Raw genomic sequence first — 14,948 nt, forward strand, 5'->3', positions numbered from 1 at the left:
TTAGGAAACTTCATAACAAATAAGTCTCCCAAGATGGCCACCAGAGACAAAAGAGCCCAAATGTAGCCCAAATATCACCCAGATGTAGCCCAAGTATAGCCCAATGACAGAATGTCCCAGAGTATTCTTAAAAACAACTAGCGCGCTTACTGTCTTCATTATGACAAAAGTATGGCACACCTGAAGCCATCTTGATTGGAATAAACTGGTAACACTTAAAACATTTAATTTAAAAAGGAACACAATGAGGGGGTTCATTTTGCCATAGAAATTATGATTAATGCTGAAGAAAGAAAATGAGGGCACATTTTGAGCGACTTCTCAAATCCTCTTCTATTTCATTAAAAAATTCTGACATGCAGACTGAAACATGCACTTTTAATACCAGGAGCAGACTTCCATGGTGAACAGTAGTTTTACTACAGTGATCTAATGAGCAACTAGAGTGTTAACTTTCAGAATTTATGGCAAATGTGTGACATATCTGAATACCTTCATGATGGAATCAAAGTAAAAAAATGAAAGCATTTCCTACTGAGGAGACTGCAGTACATGAGGAAATTAGGAAACTTCATAACAAATAAATCTCCCAAAATGGCCACCGGAGACAAAAGAGCCCAAATGTAGCCCAAAATCACCCAGATGTAGCCCAAATATAGCCCAATGACAGAAGTGTGCAAAACACTTATTATTTTGTGTTTTTGCAGTGTTATATAGTGCAGACTTGTCAGGTATTGGAGTGCTTTACATGAGCATTGGTTACATCACACAAGAACAAATTCATTTTGGTTGTAGACATGGGGAGACTAAGTGATTTGACCAGAATCACAGAATCTCGAGCTGAAGCAGAAACTGCAACCTGGTTCCCCAGTTGCAAAGTCTGCAGTTCTGGAAGTTACACCACATCCTCTCCCCTAAGTGCAACATTTAATCAAGTGGTCAACTGGATAAAAAAACATAAAGGTAACAAATAATTTAAAAGTGCTTTCTCGCTATTTGAAAACTCAGAAAATATGTCCTTATTTTAGTCTTTTAGAGCACTAACCATAATTGTGATGCCAATAAGACCCTCTCATATATGTAATTTCTAAAGGAAATGCTCTAGGTATTACAGTTTTGATTACATCAAGATGACGTCAGGCGTTCCACACTTTTGTAATAAATATAGAATGTTAGCAATCTAGTTGTTCATTAGGATACTGTTGAGAGGCAGAGGCCAGGGGCACGGACTCTGAAAATTGAAGGCAGGTAGGAGGGTGCAAAGGCAACAATTTAACCACACTGAGCAGGCAGGAAGGGCCGTGGCAGCACAACAGACTATGGAGGGCAGTGGAAAGGGGGGCAGGGGCAACAAACCAACAATACAGGACTTGCAAGAGAGGCTGTGGCAATGTAATAGACCATTGTGGGCAGAAGGAAGAGGCAATGGTAGTACAACCATACATGCCAACAGACCCGATTCAGCCAGGAAACGTCCAATGTTTTTAAGCTCAAATGGGCTTTATTTTATCTGTCTCCTGTCTACAATCTCCTCTTTTTCAATGTAACTCAAAGGGGAAAATCAATACCCCAGTTTTTTGTTCAAAATCTCCCTCTTACCAAGTTCAAAATGTTCGCAAGTATGGTACATTGGATCATGGAAGGAAATGGGGTAGGTACATGGACTTGGATAACAGAGAACAGGAGGGACATGGAGAGGTGCACCAAACTGACCCTGCAGGGCAGGCATCAGGGTTTGCAGCAGCACAATACACCACACAGGGCATGCGGGACGGGAGTGCAGCACAACAATCCATAGAAAGCAAGAGGGAGGGGACAGGACCATGCACATAGACAACAGAGAACAGAGGGGCAAGAGGCAGGACCATAATGGACAGACAGGAGAGAAAGCTGCAGCATAACAGACCATAAAGGGCAGGTTGGACGGATCTGGGACATTACAATGGAACAGACAAGCCAGGAGGGAGGAAATAGGGGTCTGCACATGGAAACAGAGGACTGGGGGCAAGGGGGCAGGGCAGGAGCAGCAAGATGACCATGGAGGTCAGGCAGGATGGGCACTAGAAACAAGACACACCATGGAGAGCAACAGTGAGACTATAATGGCATACACACAGACCATGGAGGGAAGGTGGGAGGGGTTCAGGGGCAGCTAACTGACCACACAGGGAAGGTGGGAGGGGCCATGGCAGCACAGAAGACCATGCATGGCAAGTGGAAGGGTTAGTGGTAGCACAATGGCTATGATGGGCAAGAAGGAGGGTGCAGGGGCATGCACAAAGGACGATGGAGGATAGAAGGGAGGGTCAGGACCTGTGCACAGACAAGAAAGTTCAGGGGAGGGGGCCTCACAACAGACCGCAAGGGGCAGGCAGGAGGAGCAGTTGCAGCACAACAGACCAGGGAGGGCAGAAGGGTGTGGCAGTACAATGGACCATGTAGGACAGGAGGAAGAGGATAGGGGCATGGCATGTGGACAGGCAGGGTGGAGGTGGCAGGGACAGATTACAGTCATCTGACAATGCTAGGCAGGTGGGAGGGGAGTGGCAGCTCAACAGAACACTCAGAGTAGATAGGAGTGGCAGGTCCATGGAACATGGTGGGCAAAAAGGATGGAGCAGGGGCATACACAAAGACATCGGAGGGCAGGGGGAAGGAGAATAGGGGCAGCAAGCTAAGCACAGAGTTTAAGCAGGAGGTCAATGATGGGGGATAGAATTGGGCAATGGAGGGCAGGAGGAGTGGACTGGTACATCATACTAAATTGAGGGCAGTGGCAGCACATCAGATCATACATGGCAGGAGGGAGGAGGCTAGTCCATGGATTCACACAACAGAGGATAGGGAGGAGGGGGATGGGGCAGCAAGCTAACTGTTCAGAGAAGGCGGGTATTAGGAACTTTATTGTTTTTAAAACGTGTGTCTGTGCGAACTCTTAAAATATGAACAAGTATGCAGCATAATCTCACTTTTATTCAGGAAGAAGAGGACGTTTGTGACTGTGACTCCAGGCTCACTTGGCAGAAACACCCCCTGACCCTCCACCCCCTATCGCAAAATGTAATGCCCGTGAAAAGGGTAGGTGAACACAGTGTTATATAGAACATAGTCCTGAGAGCACGATTGAAAATGAAAACTAGATATAGTGTATGGTATAAACTATGCACCAAAAAGTGTGATATAAGATGAACCGGGCGTGAAATATAATATGCAATACATTGTGCGCAATGACAGATTCATTGTAGAGCGCGAGATAGCACAGGCACTAGCGCGTGCTATGCGATATGCGCCTTGGAGTGTAATATGCACAGGGCATTGTTGTGTAACCTAACTAGTCTCTAAAGTTGTAATATAAAATATGTGCTGGGGAGTGTAACGTTGCATATGCACTGTGACAAAGATATGGATCCCAGATTGTAATATGTATGGCATAGCACTGTGCGTTATAACATAGGCATCGAGGAAGGCACGTTAGATGGGGCAATATAACCCGTGCGAAGACAAGAGTGGCATGACATATTCACGGGGTGGTGTTACAGTGCACATGGGCTAGAGAGTGTCATAGCATATGCACTAGCTAGTGGAATACAACACAGAGGTGTGTGGCACTCAGCAGGCAATGGTGGGTGTAACACAGCATTGGGCTCTGCCAGGAGCGCGCTGTGACTCTCAAGTGATGTTCGTCTCCTTTCCAGAGAGTAAAATAAAAAGTATTACACATCCGGCAGTGGATGTGTGTTTTATTAACCGTGAGGGGGGTTTCTTGCATAGTTTTGGTCGAATTTTTGTCGAATCCCCTTTGAATGGCTTGGTGTGCATGTGTATTAAATGTGCCCGTCAATAGCTATCCATGTTTGTATAAATAAACGACAAGGGTGTCTACCGGGATTAGGCACGGTAGGGCATCAGACATGTCAAAGCTTCACTAGTGGTGTAAATACATTCCACGTGGATTCATTGTATGCATAGTCGCCTTTTAATGAATATCACGCAAATCGTCATGGTGATAGGTACGTACGGTTTGTCCAGCATGTCCTAGGTGTGTCTATAAATATATCTTTTTTAAAAATAATAAAAAACAGTGGCCGGCCCTGGGGATTGGGGTCAAAAAAATATAATTAGGAGACAGGCCCTGGGGGATGGGGTCATCAGAGCCAATAAATTAGAATAAGAAGGGGAACCACACAGCCCCCCTTCTTAAAAAATTAAAATAAATAAAAGACTGGCATCGTGCCGGAGGCCACGCCCCCTCCTTGCAGCAAACGCGCACCCTGGCGAGTTGTAAGTTGGGGAATTAATTCCTCTTCAATACTGAGGGTCCCTGAGGGCCAACTAGCCCAACAGGCATCTCCAGTATGCACCAGGGAGCTACCCTGCAGACAGGTGTTCTGAGGCCAAGCCCCTTTTTACACCTCTCTGCAACGCAGCTCTGTGGCGCTTACTGGAGGTACCTAGTGGTCTAGTTTGACCCTAGGGACCCTTAGGATTCAAGGGGACTTAATCTCTCAACTTAGAACAGCCACAGGGCGCGTTTACACAGTGGTGAAGGGAGGGGACGGGCCTGAGGTGACGAGTGCAAAAACGCACTATGGCACGTTTTAAATTGGGGATATAATTTTCCTTCAATACTGAGGGCCCCCGGGGGCTAACTAGCCCACCAAGTGCTTCCAGTAAGCGCCACTGAGCTGCATTGCAGAGAGGTGGTCTAGGCCGTGCCACTTTTTACACCTCTCTGCAACGCAGCTCTGTGGCACTTACTGGAGCTACCTAGTGGGCTAGTTGGACCCTAGGGACCCTCAGGATTCAAATGAACTTAATCTCCCAACTAAAAACGGACACAGGGCGTGTTTACACAGTGGTGAAGGGAGGGGACGGGGCCTGAGTTAACGTGTGCAAAAACGCCCTGTGGCCTGTTTTAAGAGGTAGTTTTAATCCCCCTGCCCTATTATATACTAGGGGCTTACAGAGGAGGTCATGCTAATCACAGGGGGACCCCAACGCATAATGTTCCCTAGTGTATGTAGGTGTTTTCACTGTATTCTAAGTGTCTTTTAACATAGCACTGGCTCTAGGACTGGTTATCAGACTCAGTTACCACCAGTATCCGTCTGAAAAAGTTGAGGGTACAGGATGATTTTGTAACAAGGCTTCTTTCTGCTCTTCTTTTTGTTCTTTCTGCACGTTATCCTTCTTCCGGGACTTTTCTTCGCCTTTGAGGACTTCTGTTGCTTCTTTCTGCACTTCTTTTTTTTCTTTCTGTGCATTTTTTCTTCTTTCTTCACAAGTCCTATTTCTGTAGGCATAGTTAGAAATTAGCATTTAAAAAACCTTTGAAATTCACAGAAAAAACCATAGGTTTCAGACACGTTATAGTTAGGAATTAGCATTTAAAAAACCTCAGAAATTCACTGAAAAAACCATAGGTTTCAGGGGTGTTATAGTTAGCTGGACTTTTCACTTGTACAAAACCATTGAAATTCCCCCGTTATAGTTAGTTCAGCTAACTATAACTCGCGCGCCCGCAATGCACTGCTGATGACGTCACATATTACATCACTCATGACATGGTCAGTGACATCACTCATGACATCACTGATGACATCTCAAATGACATCACTGATGACATCATCCTTGTGATAGAGTGGCAGACCTCCTCTCACCCTAATATAACCTTTGATACACACATTCAAAAATAGAGACTACACTTTTCAAAACAATGGACATACCAATACCAGTTACAACAACCTCTTCAGTAATTCTAAGATCCACATACACTCATTCACCAACAGTCCTATACAGTCACTCATACATGTATTCACTCATCATATGTACTCATACACCTATACATCCTGTTACACAATGCCACTCATCCATAGAGTTACTCACACACATAGTCACTCATGCTAATAAAGAATCAAACATACATTTATTTGCATATACAGTTATACACACACCACCACACTTACTTCTACGGAAACTTACACATACTTAGTCTTTTAAACAATCACTTATAGAAACACATACTTATTCATACAGGAACTCTTTCAATCTCTCACTCTCACATATACTCACTTATATACACCAATAGTCACATATACTAGTTTAAAACATATGTTGTTACTCATAAAGACACTATTGAGACAGTCATTCACTCACTAACACACCCATACACACACTCATCCACCCATACAGTCCTGCACACATGCTGTCTTCAACACATACAAAGAGTGAGTCACTCATTCATGCACCTATGCACTACGTAATACCCCCCACCGAACCATGCAGACACTCAGACTGATACTCAAAAAACCAACTAATAACCTATATAGACACCCATGTAGCCACTCACCAACCAATGCAGCAGCCACTTATACACAAAGTGAGAGACTGATACAGATATTTACATATTTAAACGTTACTCACTAAGCCATGTATTCACTATGATACACTTAATCAGTCAGTTACACAATCAATTTTTCAAAAACAAATCATCCATTTAGACACTTATATACCCATTTATTCTTCCATCGACCTTGAGATATACATATATAAAACATATTTAATTTTCAGAAAAACAGACATTCACTGGATGATGTCATGAGTGATGTCATTTGAGATGTCATCAGTGATGTCATGAGTGATGTCACTGACCATGTCATGAGTGATGTAATATGTGACGTCATCAGCAGTGCATTGCGGGCGCGCGAGTTATAGTTAGCTGAACTAACTATAACGGGGGAATTTCAATGGTTTTGTACAAGTGAAAAGTCCAGCTAACTATAACACCCCTGAAACCTATGGTTTTTTCAGTGAATATATATATATATATATATATATATATATATTTTTTTTTTAATGCACCTATACAGTTTGAGTCACAGAGTGGATTTAAATAAAATCTCAATAATCAATGGGATTGGATAAGTATTTTATTTACAAATTGATCCTTCCTTATCTGATGTTGATTAGCGCTGCTTGCCATATAGCAGTGAAGCCTTTCAGATGATACGTCCATGTCGTTGCAGCAAAATCAGTTTTCAAGTAACTGCGATGAAAACTAATAGAACAGGCATAGACTTTATTACCCAATTTGGAAACAATCAATGAGAATATTGGATCTTTTATTCACCAAAGCAGGATAACCCTGCAGTAGCAGGGCTTTCAAAAATTGAGTGAAACTCTTTAATGTTCCTCTCCACGGAAATCTTTAGTAAAAGGCGAAAGATTTATTCGGTTTGAAGAGAAACCAGAGTATGAGCAATACAGCCGCTGACTGTGGCCGCAGAAAAATAATTTCCACAGAATGTTAGGGTGACTTACTACACTGTTCATCTTTGATAACCCATTAAAATATAACCAACTCCTGATAAACCTTGTAAACCGGTACATCGACAGAAGACTTGTTGAGACAATCGAAACAAAAGCGGGACGCACTAGTGACACGGACTTATGGGTATGCAAATTTCGTCGTCAGTCACGTGACAGGAAAGGCTGTAACACTCGAGTCTCCCAGCTCAAGTCCTAACGTCGGCTCCTTTTACTCTACACATTCTGAATGGTGCAGCGTTCGGAGCCTCGCGCATGCTTTTGAGGCTCGGTGGCTCCCAAGAGGACGACTTTTACATGCCACCATCGAGGCATGCAGGCTGGTTGTTTTTTTTTTTGTTGCAGATTTATATAGCGCGAACTCGACCCGAAGGCATTGGAACGCTTCACAAGCACTAGTTACGTTACACATGGTAAGTGGTAGGGGCCAACAGTAGAGAGAAAATCATCTATGTCACTACATACCAACCGCACTCAAATGCTCACTGAAGGCTGTCTAATAACACTAGCTATCCTTCTTTGGTGTTTCCGTGTTGTGACCTTTACATCTAAACAAATATCTTTCTTGCTCTGATGCGAAGTGCCAACTAACATCTGCCACATAGCAGGCAGAAAGAGAGCTGAAGATATGAACAAAAAACATACAGCAACCTCTGCTGCGCTGTGCGGTATAGGGACTCTGAAAGTCACCGTGTAGCTGCATTTAAACAGAAGCGGCCAAACAAAGGCAGAGACAGTTCTTTTATAAAGTCATGGAACTCAAAGGTGACCCGCGGTATCCTTTTACCCTATGGCAGAGGGCATTTTGCTTCTTACAATAGATACTCACACCATTACCCTTCCCATAAACTGTCTAATTCCTTTTAGTCGTCCTTGCTCTTTCATATGAAAGGGACAGCATGGCTGGTGACACAAATAAAAGTGAATTGTGAAGTGTGAAATGAAACACAAAAGCAGTTAGTTAGTGGTTGCAAAACATTTGAATACGTTTAAGTTCGATTTTTAGAAAATGCTTGTCCTCAACATGTGTAGGGACATGCAGAGGTATTGCATCTTTCCTATAATTATCAACAGCAAGCAAAGAGTGGCCATGTTGCTATAAATATCTCCTTTCTGCTGGTTACTGTTTGTCTTAGAAAAACAAGGTCACAAGGAGGGAAATCGAATTCTGGTTTTGTTTAAACCGCAGCTCTGTGATCAGCCCCTCACCTTGGCTGCTGCTGGCTTTAGCAGAGGCATTGTGACATCACAAAGCAACCGTGGTCACTTACTACAGCTAAGCAGCTATGTCATTTCCTTATTACAGGTGACTGGAGACGTCACAACTCGACTGTAATATGCAAATTAACAAAATTAAAGGCAAAGTATTATACAGGGTTAGCAGGCTTCCATGTATTGCATACTGTCTCATCTCCAAACACTAGATTGGGGTTTCTAACGCTTTATTCATATGACAAAAACCTGCTAATAAGTCGAGGGTCTTTAAGTGATTTGCACATTTATAGATGAGGGCGACACTGAAAACTTTGATGCCTGGTACCCACTGCTTTCTGTGAATCGAAACGATATTGCACACAAAAAGGACATTCCAACGCACACACATCAGCCGAAGCAGCAACTTTTCTCAGAAAAAAACAAGACATTAAGTAGAAGCTACACTAGCCTAGGGAGCTGCAGATAATGTAAAGCGACCCTGCATATCACCCAAACTGTTCAATGTGTTCCTTCGCACTCTGGTTGATATCGTCACAGAATTCTGCATGGTGCGCTACATTTTAAGTAGCGATGCTCTAACGCAGTTCAATCATGGGTACAGATCTGCGAACCAGCACAAGGATTCTGATTGAAGGATTTAAAAATGTTAACATGTGAGATCCAAACCAACTGCCAAATGTAGAACTGGTTCCAAACCAGTTATCAGTCTGTTCCAACCACATCTTAACTTTTCAGCTGGGAAACAAGCAGCATTCCCTATAAACATTAGTAAATTAGACCTCGAATTTCAGGCCATGAGAGCTCCGTCCCTTCTATCTTCCAGATCAAGTGTGAAAAAAGTGATTTACATTCTTGATTTGAATAAGAAATTCTTCCATTTCTGACTTGAAAAATAAAGCTTTGGTCATTGCATGCAGGCTGCTGTCTACAATACAGCAACATATTGTTGTGTGTGTCAATTCAAGAATTTTTTTTTTTTTTTGAAACCGTTTATTACAAGACTCAAAAATATACAAATATGGGTCTACAACCTTCCGGCCGGCCGCTAGCAATGAAAGGAGCATACGATATACATTTATAAAACACATGGTGCTGCGGCTGAGCATGCACAGGAGTTAACATCGTTGCGAGCCACACTATCCAGACCCCACTATACGGTTCCATTTTAAACTTAAAGAACAACAAATACAAACAAACCCACAAGGCAATCCTCAATCGGAAATAGCAACACGTGCTCCCCTAGAGGGGGGATCCTAGCCATCCATAGGAATCTCAAGAGGGGGGGAGAGATCAGAATTAGGGCTGGGTACACCCAGTGCCCAGGTACCGGGGGGATGAGTTGGCTAAGGGGACGGGGCCGGCGACGGATCAGGCAATAACGGTGGAGCACAGATTCCCCCACGGTAGGCGTTCCAGGGGCCCCATACTTTCACCCATGTCCCAGGCTTACCTCTCGCCACATACACCACCTTTTCCCGAAACATGCACCAATCCATATGTTCCTTCCAGGCCGAGACAGTCGGGGGCCTCTGGGATCCCCACAGCTGGGCAATATCACGCTTGGCAACCATATACCCCAGAGTCACCCACCACGTCTGCGGCACCGAGTAATCGGTAGGCTCCCACACATTCAACAGGCATCTCCTCGCTTCGGGCAACAGCGCCACATGCGTTACCACTCGCAGCACCTCATGCACACCACGCCAGAACCCCTCCACCTCCGGGCACTCCCACAAGATATGCAGAAAAGTCCCCAACGCACCACACCCATGCTTGCACAAACCGTCCTCAGCATAGCCCATACGCAGGAGCTTTGGCCCCGTCATGTAGACCCTGTGGAGTATCTTGAGCTGGACGAAACGGAGGCGAGCCGGTATGGCCACCTCTTTCGGGGAGGCCACCGCGGAGATCCAGTCCTCGTCGTCCAGCTCCAGCCCATCGGCTACCCAAGCCTCACGAAGGGCAGTCAACAAGTCTGAGCGGTCGTTGATCAGTTTTTTGTAGATCAGTGAGATCGTGTTGTCAGGGACGTGTCCATCCAGCACTCTATCCTCCAGGGGGGAACACTCCGGGATGGAGGCAACGTCCGGAAAGACGGAGCCCAGCGCATGCCGGACCTGCAAATACCGAAAGTACTCGCTGCCCTGCAACTGAAATTCCGTCTGCAGCATCTCGAACGTTTTAAATCCTCCCCTCGTCCAGAGGTCCCACACTTTGCTAATGCCTATTATGTCCCACCTCTCAAAGCCCTTCGAGGTCCACAAGGAGCCCAACCGCTCAGACGCGTATAGTGGTGACGCCCGGGTCAAACGGTCCTTCCACCCCATAGCTGCATTGGCCGCGTGCCACACTCGCACCATGACACGCGTGGGGCCCGTTAGGCGAGCGTCGGGCGCGCTAGAGTAGAGCGCTCGATTATGGTCACCACCTGGAAGTAGCATCCTATCCATTTCAAACGCCGGGTTTAAGGCGGGCCCATATAGGCCCTGATTAATCGCAGCTAGCTGGGAGGCCCAATAATACCGTTTAATATCCGGGAGGGCAATCCCCCCGTCATACCATGGGAGCGTCAGCTTAGCCAGGGCAATACGTGGCCTCCCGTCCCAGAACAGGCGGCGCTGCAAACTCTCCACTTCGCGGAAGTAGCACGCTGGGACGAGGTCCATAGTGTTCTGCAACGCGTACAGGAAACGCGGCAGCGACATCATTTTAAACAATGCCGCCCGGCCGAGCGGCGAAAGCGGCAAACGCCGCCAGCGCGCGACATCCTCTTTCAGACGCTGGAGGGGGGGAAGCAAGTTCCGATCATACCGAGCCTCCGGGTCCAGAGTAATGAAGACACCCAGGTACCTAAATCCCTGCGGGGCGACCTGGATCGGACAGCCCCGCGGGAGGATAGGAGCCTCCCCGGAAAGAACATTCACACACGATTTAGCCCAGTTGATGACCAGACCGGAGTTATGACCGAATGAATGCAAAACATCAACCAGTACTATGAGTGATTTACGTGGGGAAGCTAGGTACAAGAGGATGTCATCAGCGTATAGGGATAAGCGGTCCTCATACTCAGGGGTCCAGCGGAGACCACGGATGGAAGGCTCCCACCGCAGCCACTCCGCCAGGGGCTCCAAGGCAAGTGCAAAGAGGAGCGCCGATAAGGGGCAGCCCTGCCGTGTGCCCCGGCCCAGCTCGAACGGAGCCGATACTCTTCCGTTCACCACCACCTGCGCCAATGGGCCCGAATACAGCAATTTGACCCAACTGATGAACCCTGGGCCAAATCCAAACTTCGCAAGCATCGCCCAGATATATGGCCATTCAAGCGTGTCAAACGCCATGGTGGCGTCTAAGGACGCCAAAATGGCCGGCTCCCGTATGAACGGGACACGTGCGAGCACACCGTGCAAACGCCGCAGATTAAGGGCTGTGTTGCGATGGGGAATAAAGCCGGACTGGTCCTGATGAACCAAATCGCCCACCAGGCCGACCAGCCGATTGGCCAGTACCTTGGCGAGAATCTTGGGCTCCGTATTCAGTAGCGAAATGGGCCGATAGGATGTAACCCGGTCCCGAGGTCTCCCCTCCTTGTGGATGACCACGATTGTAGCCAGACGCTGGTCCAGCGGGAGGGAGCCCACCGAGTGTGCCGCCAGGAACATAGCCCGGAGGTGGGGTGCCAGCGTATCCGGTCGCAACTTGTACAACTCGATAGGGAGACCATTCGGACCCATGGCCTTGCCGGAAGCGACCGAGTGTATGGCGAGGGCGATCTCGTCGGAGGTGGGAGCGGCGTCCAGCGACACCCTGTCATCCCCGGAAAGGGACGGCAGCGCGATATCACTGAGTAGGGCACGGGAATCCTCTTCCGAGCAGGGAGACACCGGGGAATACACTCCACGGAAATAATCCGCGAAACAGGAGACGATTTCTTCTGGTTCAGTTACACACACACCATCCGTTTTCTCAATCAGCGGGACCACACGATTCGCTCTCTCTTTTTTGTCCAACCGCGCTATAAGTTTACCAGCCTTATCACCCACATCATACAGTCGCCCCTGTTGCTCTCTACTGAGGCCCCTGGCCGCCTCCGTGACGAGGGCCCTATAGGCCGCTTGCTTGAGTTGGAGGACATGTAATGCGGCATCCGTCACCCCACCTTCTAGATTACCCTCCAACTCGGCTATTTCAGCCTCCATCCGGGTCACCTCCTCCCGCTCGCGCCTCCGGGCGTGGGAAATAAGGGATAGGGCCTCCCCTCGGAGTACTGTCTTGAAGGCCTCCCATAGCGGTACAGCCGAAGGCACGGACCCCACATTCTCATCAAAATATCGCTGAAGGGATTTAATCAATTCAGCGCGAATGGTGGGGTCGCGCAGGTACCAAGGATTGATTGGGACCACCCTACCCTCACCCCTCGGAAAGACATCAAAGTGCAGTAGGAGCGGGGAGTGGTCCGAAATACCCCGTGGCAAATGGCGCACCTCTCCCACCCTCCCAACATAGGCCGCCGGGACAAGGACATAGTCTAGTCGTGAGAGACTACCATGGGCTCCCGAGTGGAAAGTGTACTGCAGCTGCGTGGGGTGTTTTAAACGCCAGCAGTCCACTAATCCAAATGTATCCAAGAGGCCGGGTAGCCACGCCTGTGCCCGGGGGAGGTCCCTAGGAGGGTGACGATCCACAGTCCCAGATACCACCGCATTGAAATCCCCCCCCACAACTAAAAGCCCCCCCGGAAGGCCAAGGAGAAGGCGCCCCAGGTCTGCAAAGGTGGTCGACTGCAGCCCCGGTGGGATGTATACTGACACAAAGACAACCACTTTGCCCTCCAGTCTTCCCACCAAGACCGTGTAACGTCCCCTGTCATCGTGGAGCACCTCATCAATCTCCAACGGGAGCGAGTTCTTCACCATGATGCCCACACCCCTTGAGCCAGACGTGAAGCCCGAGTGAGCCACTAGGCGATAGCCACGCCGATTCATGGCGCAGAAGGAGTTGCCAATGAGGTGTGTCTCCTGCAGAAAGACTACATCGGGCGAGATTCGCTTCAAAAACTGCAGGACCACACCTCGTTTGATCCTGTCCCCCAGTCCATTCACATTCCAAGACAACAAAGTTAATTCCCTACCCCCCCATCATATACAGAAGCCATCATTCGTCCCCCGGAGAGCACTTTAGAACTAACACAAAAATACGTTTGCCTTGTGATAAAAACGAACAACACCCCATCCCTACCCACCCACCCCAACAGAACTCCCCCTCCCTGCACCCCTGCATGAGCCCGAACAGCCCCCCCAACGTGCAGTGTGCCTGTCGCCCCATATATAGTTAAACTAACTAGACCCCCTAGAGGAGGAGGGAGAACCCCCAATAGACCCAACACAACCTCCATAGGAGGGGAACTTACAAAAACTGACGCAGAATCGAAAGTGGCTTCATTTTTGTCCAAAGTGAGGCCCAATATTAAACCCTCAGTCCCGATCCAGCGTGCCGTCTCCCCCCGCCGCCCCCCCCCCGCCACCCCGATCACGATCCCCGGGCAGAGTATCCAGCCAGTCCCCGGCCGCTTCGGGACGATCAAAGAAGTGCGTGCGACCATCCACCTCCACTCGCAGCTTGGCTGGGAAGAGCATGGCGTATTTGAGGTTTAGGTCCCGAAGACGGCGTTTGACGCCTAGGAAGCTCAGTCTCTGCTTCTGGACCGCTGGGGTGAAATCAGGATAAAAATTTACCTCCATATTGTCAAGCTTGACCGGTCCATGCAGTCTGGAGGTTTGCAGGATAGCGTCTCTGTCCCGAAAATTGAAAATCCGGGCGATGAGAGGTCTCGGAGGGGCTCCGACCTTCGGCCTTCCCCCGGGAACCCTGTGGGCCCTCTCCACAGCGAAGAGTTTACTCAGCCCCCGTGGCTAGAGATGGGTAGCAATCAGGTCCTCCACAAAGAGATCCGCCGCCGCCTCCTCGCGTCCCTCGGGCACCCCGATAATGCGGATGTTGTTCCTCCGTGCCCGACTCTCGGAGTCCTCCAGGCGTCGATCCATAAGCGCACTCGCCTGACTAAGCCGGCGCACCTCGGTTTGCAAGGCCGCCACATCTGTCGTTAGGCCCGATGCGGTGTGGGCCAAAGAATCTACTCGGTCGTTGGTTTTGGAAAGATCGGCCCTCACCAGGCCAACATCCACGAGGACCGAGTCGATCTTCTGCGCCAGTGTATCAAACCGCTGGCCCACCGAGGCCTTCATCTCGGCAATGGCGCCCATGACATCTCGCAGAGTCAGATCTGCGGGCAGGTCTGGGGCATCAGGAGGGCTCTCAGGGGACTTGCGCGGTCCATCGGGAGATCCCTTCTGGAGGGTATAGCGGTCCATACTGTTGGCCTGATGGACGGCGCCACGCCGGGTCGATTT

At 48.2% G+C, this 14,948-nt stretch overlaps 1 protein-coding gene and 1 non-coding gene across 3 annotated transcripts in view; both read right to left on the reverse strand.

Moving 5' to 3' along the window:
• Window positions 1-14,948, reverse strand: part of COP1 (COP1 E3 ubiquitin ligase) — a 689,508-nt gene that overhangs the window by 579,826 nt on the left and 94,734 nt on the right. The gene's annotated exons all lie outside the window — the stretch shown is intronic.
• Window positions 7,141-7,255, reverse strand: LOC146833742 (U5 spliceosomal RNA). Its single transcript, XR_014960915.1, has one exon. It is a non-coding gene; the product is annotated as a U5 spliceosomal RNA (small nuclear RNA).

This window comes from Triturus cristatus, chromosome 4_2 (assembly GCF_964204655.1).
Source record: "Triturus cristatus chromosome 4_2, aTriCri1.1, whole genome shotgun sequence".
Taxonomy (NCBI): Eukaryota; Metazoa; Chordata; class Amphibia; order Caudata; family Salamandridae; genus Triturus; species Triturus cristatus.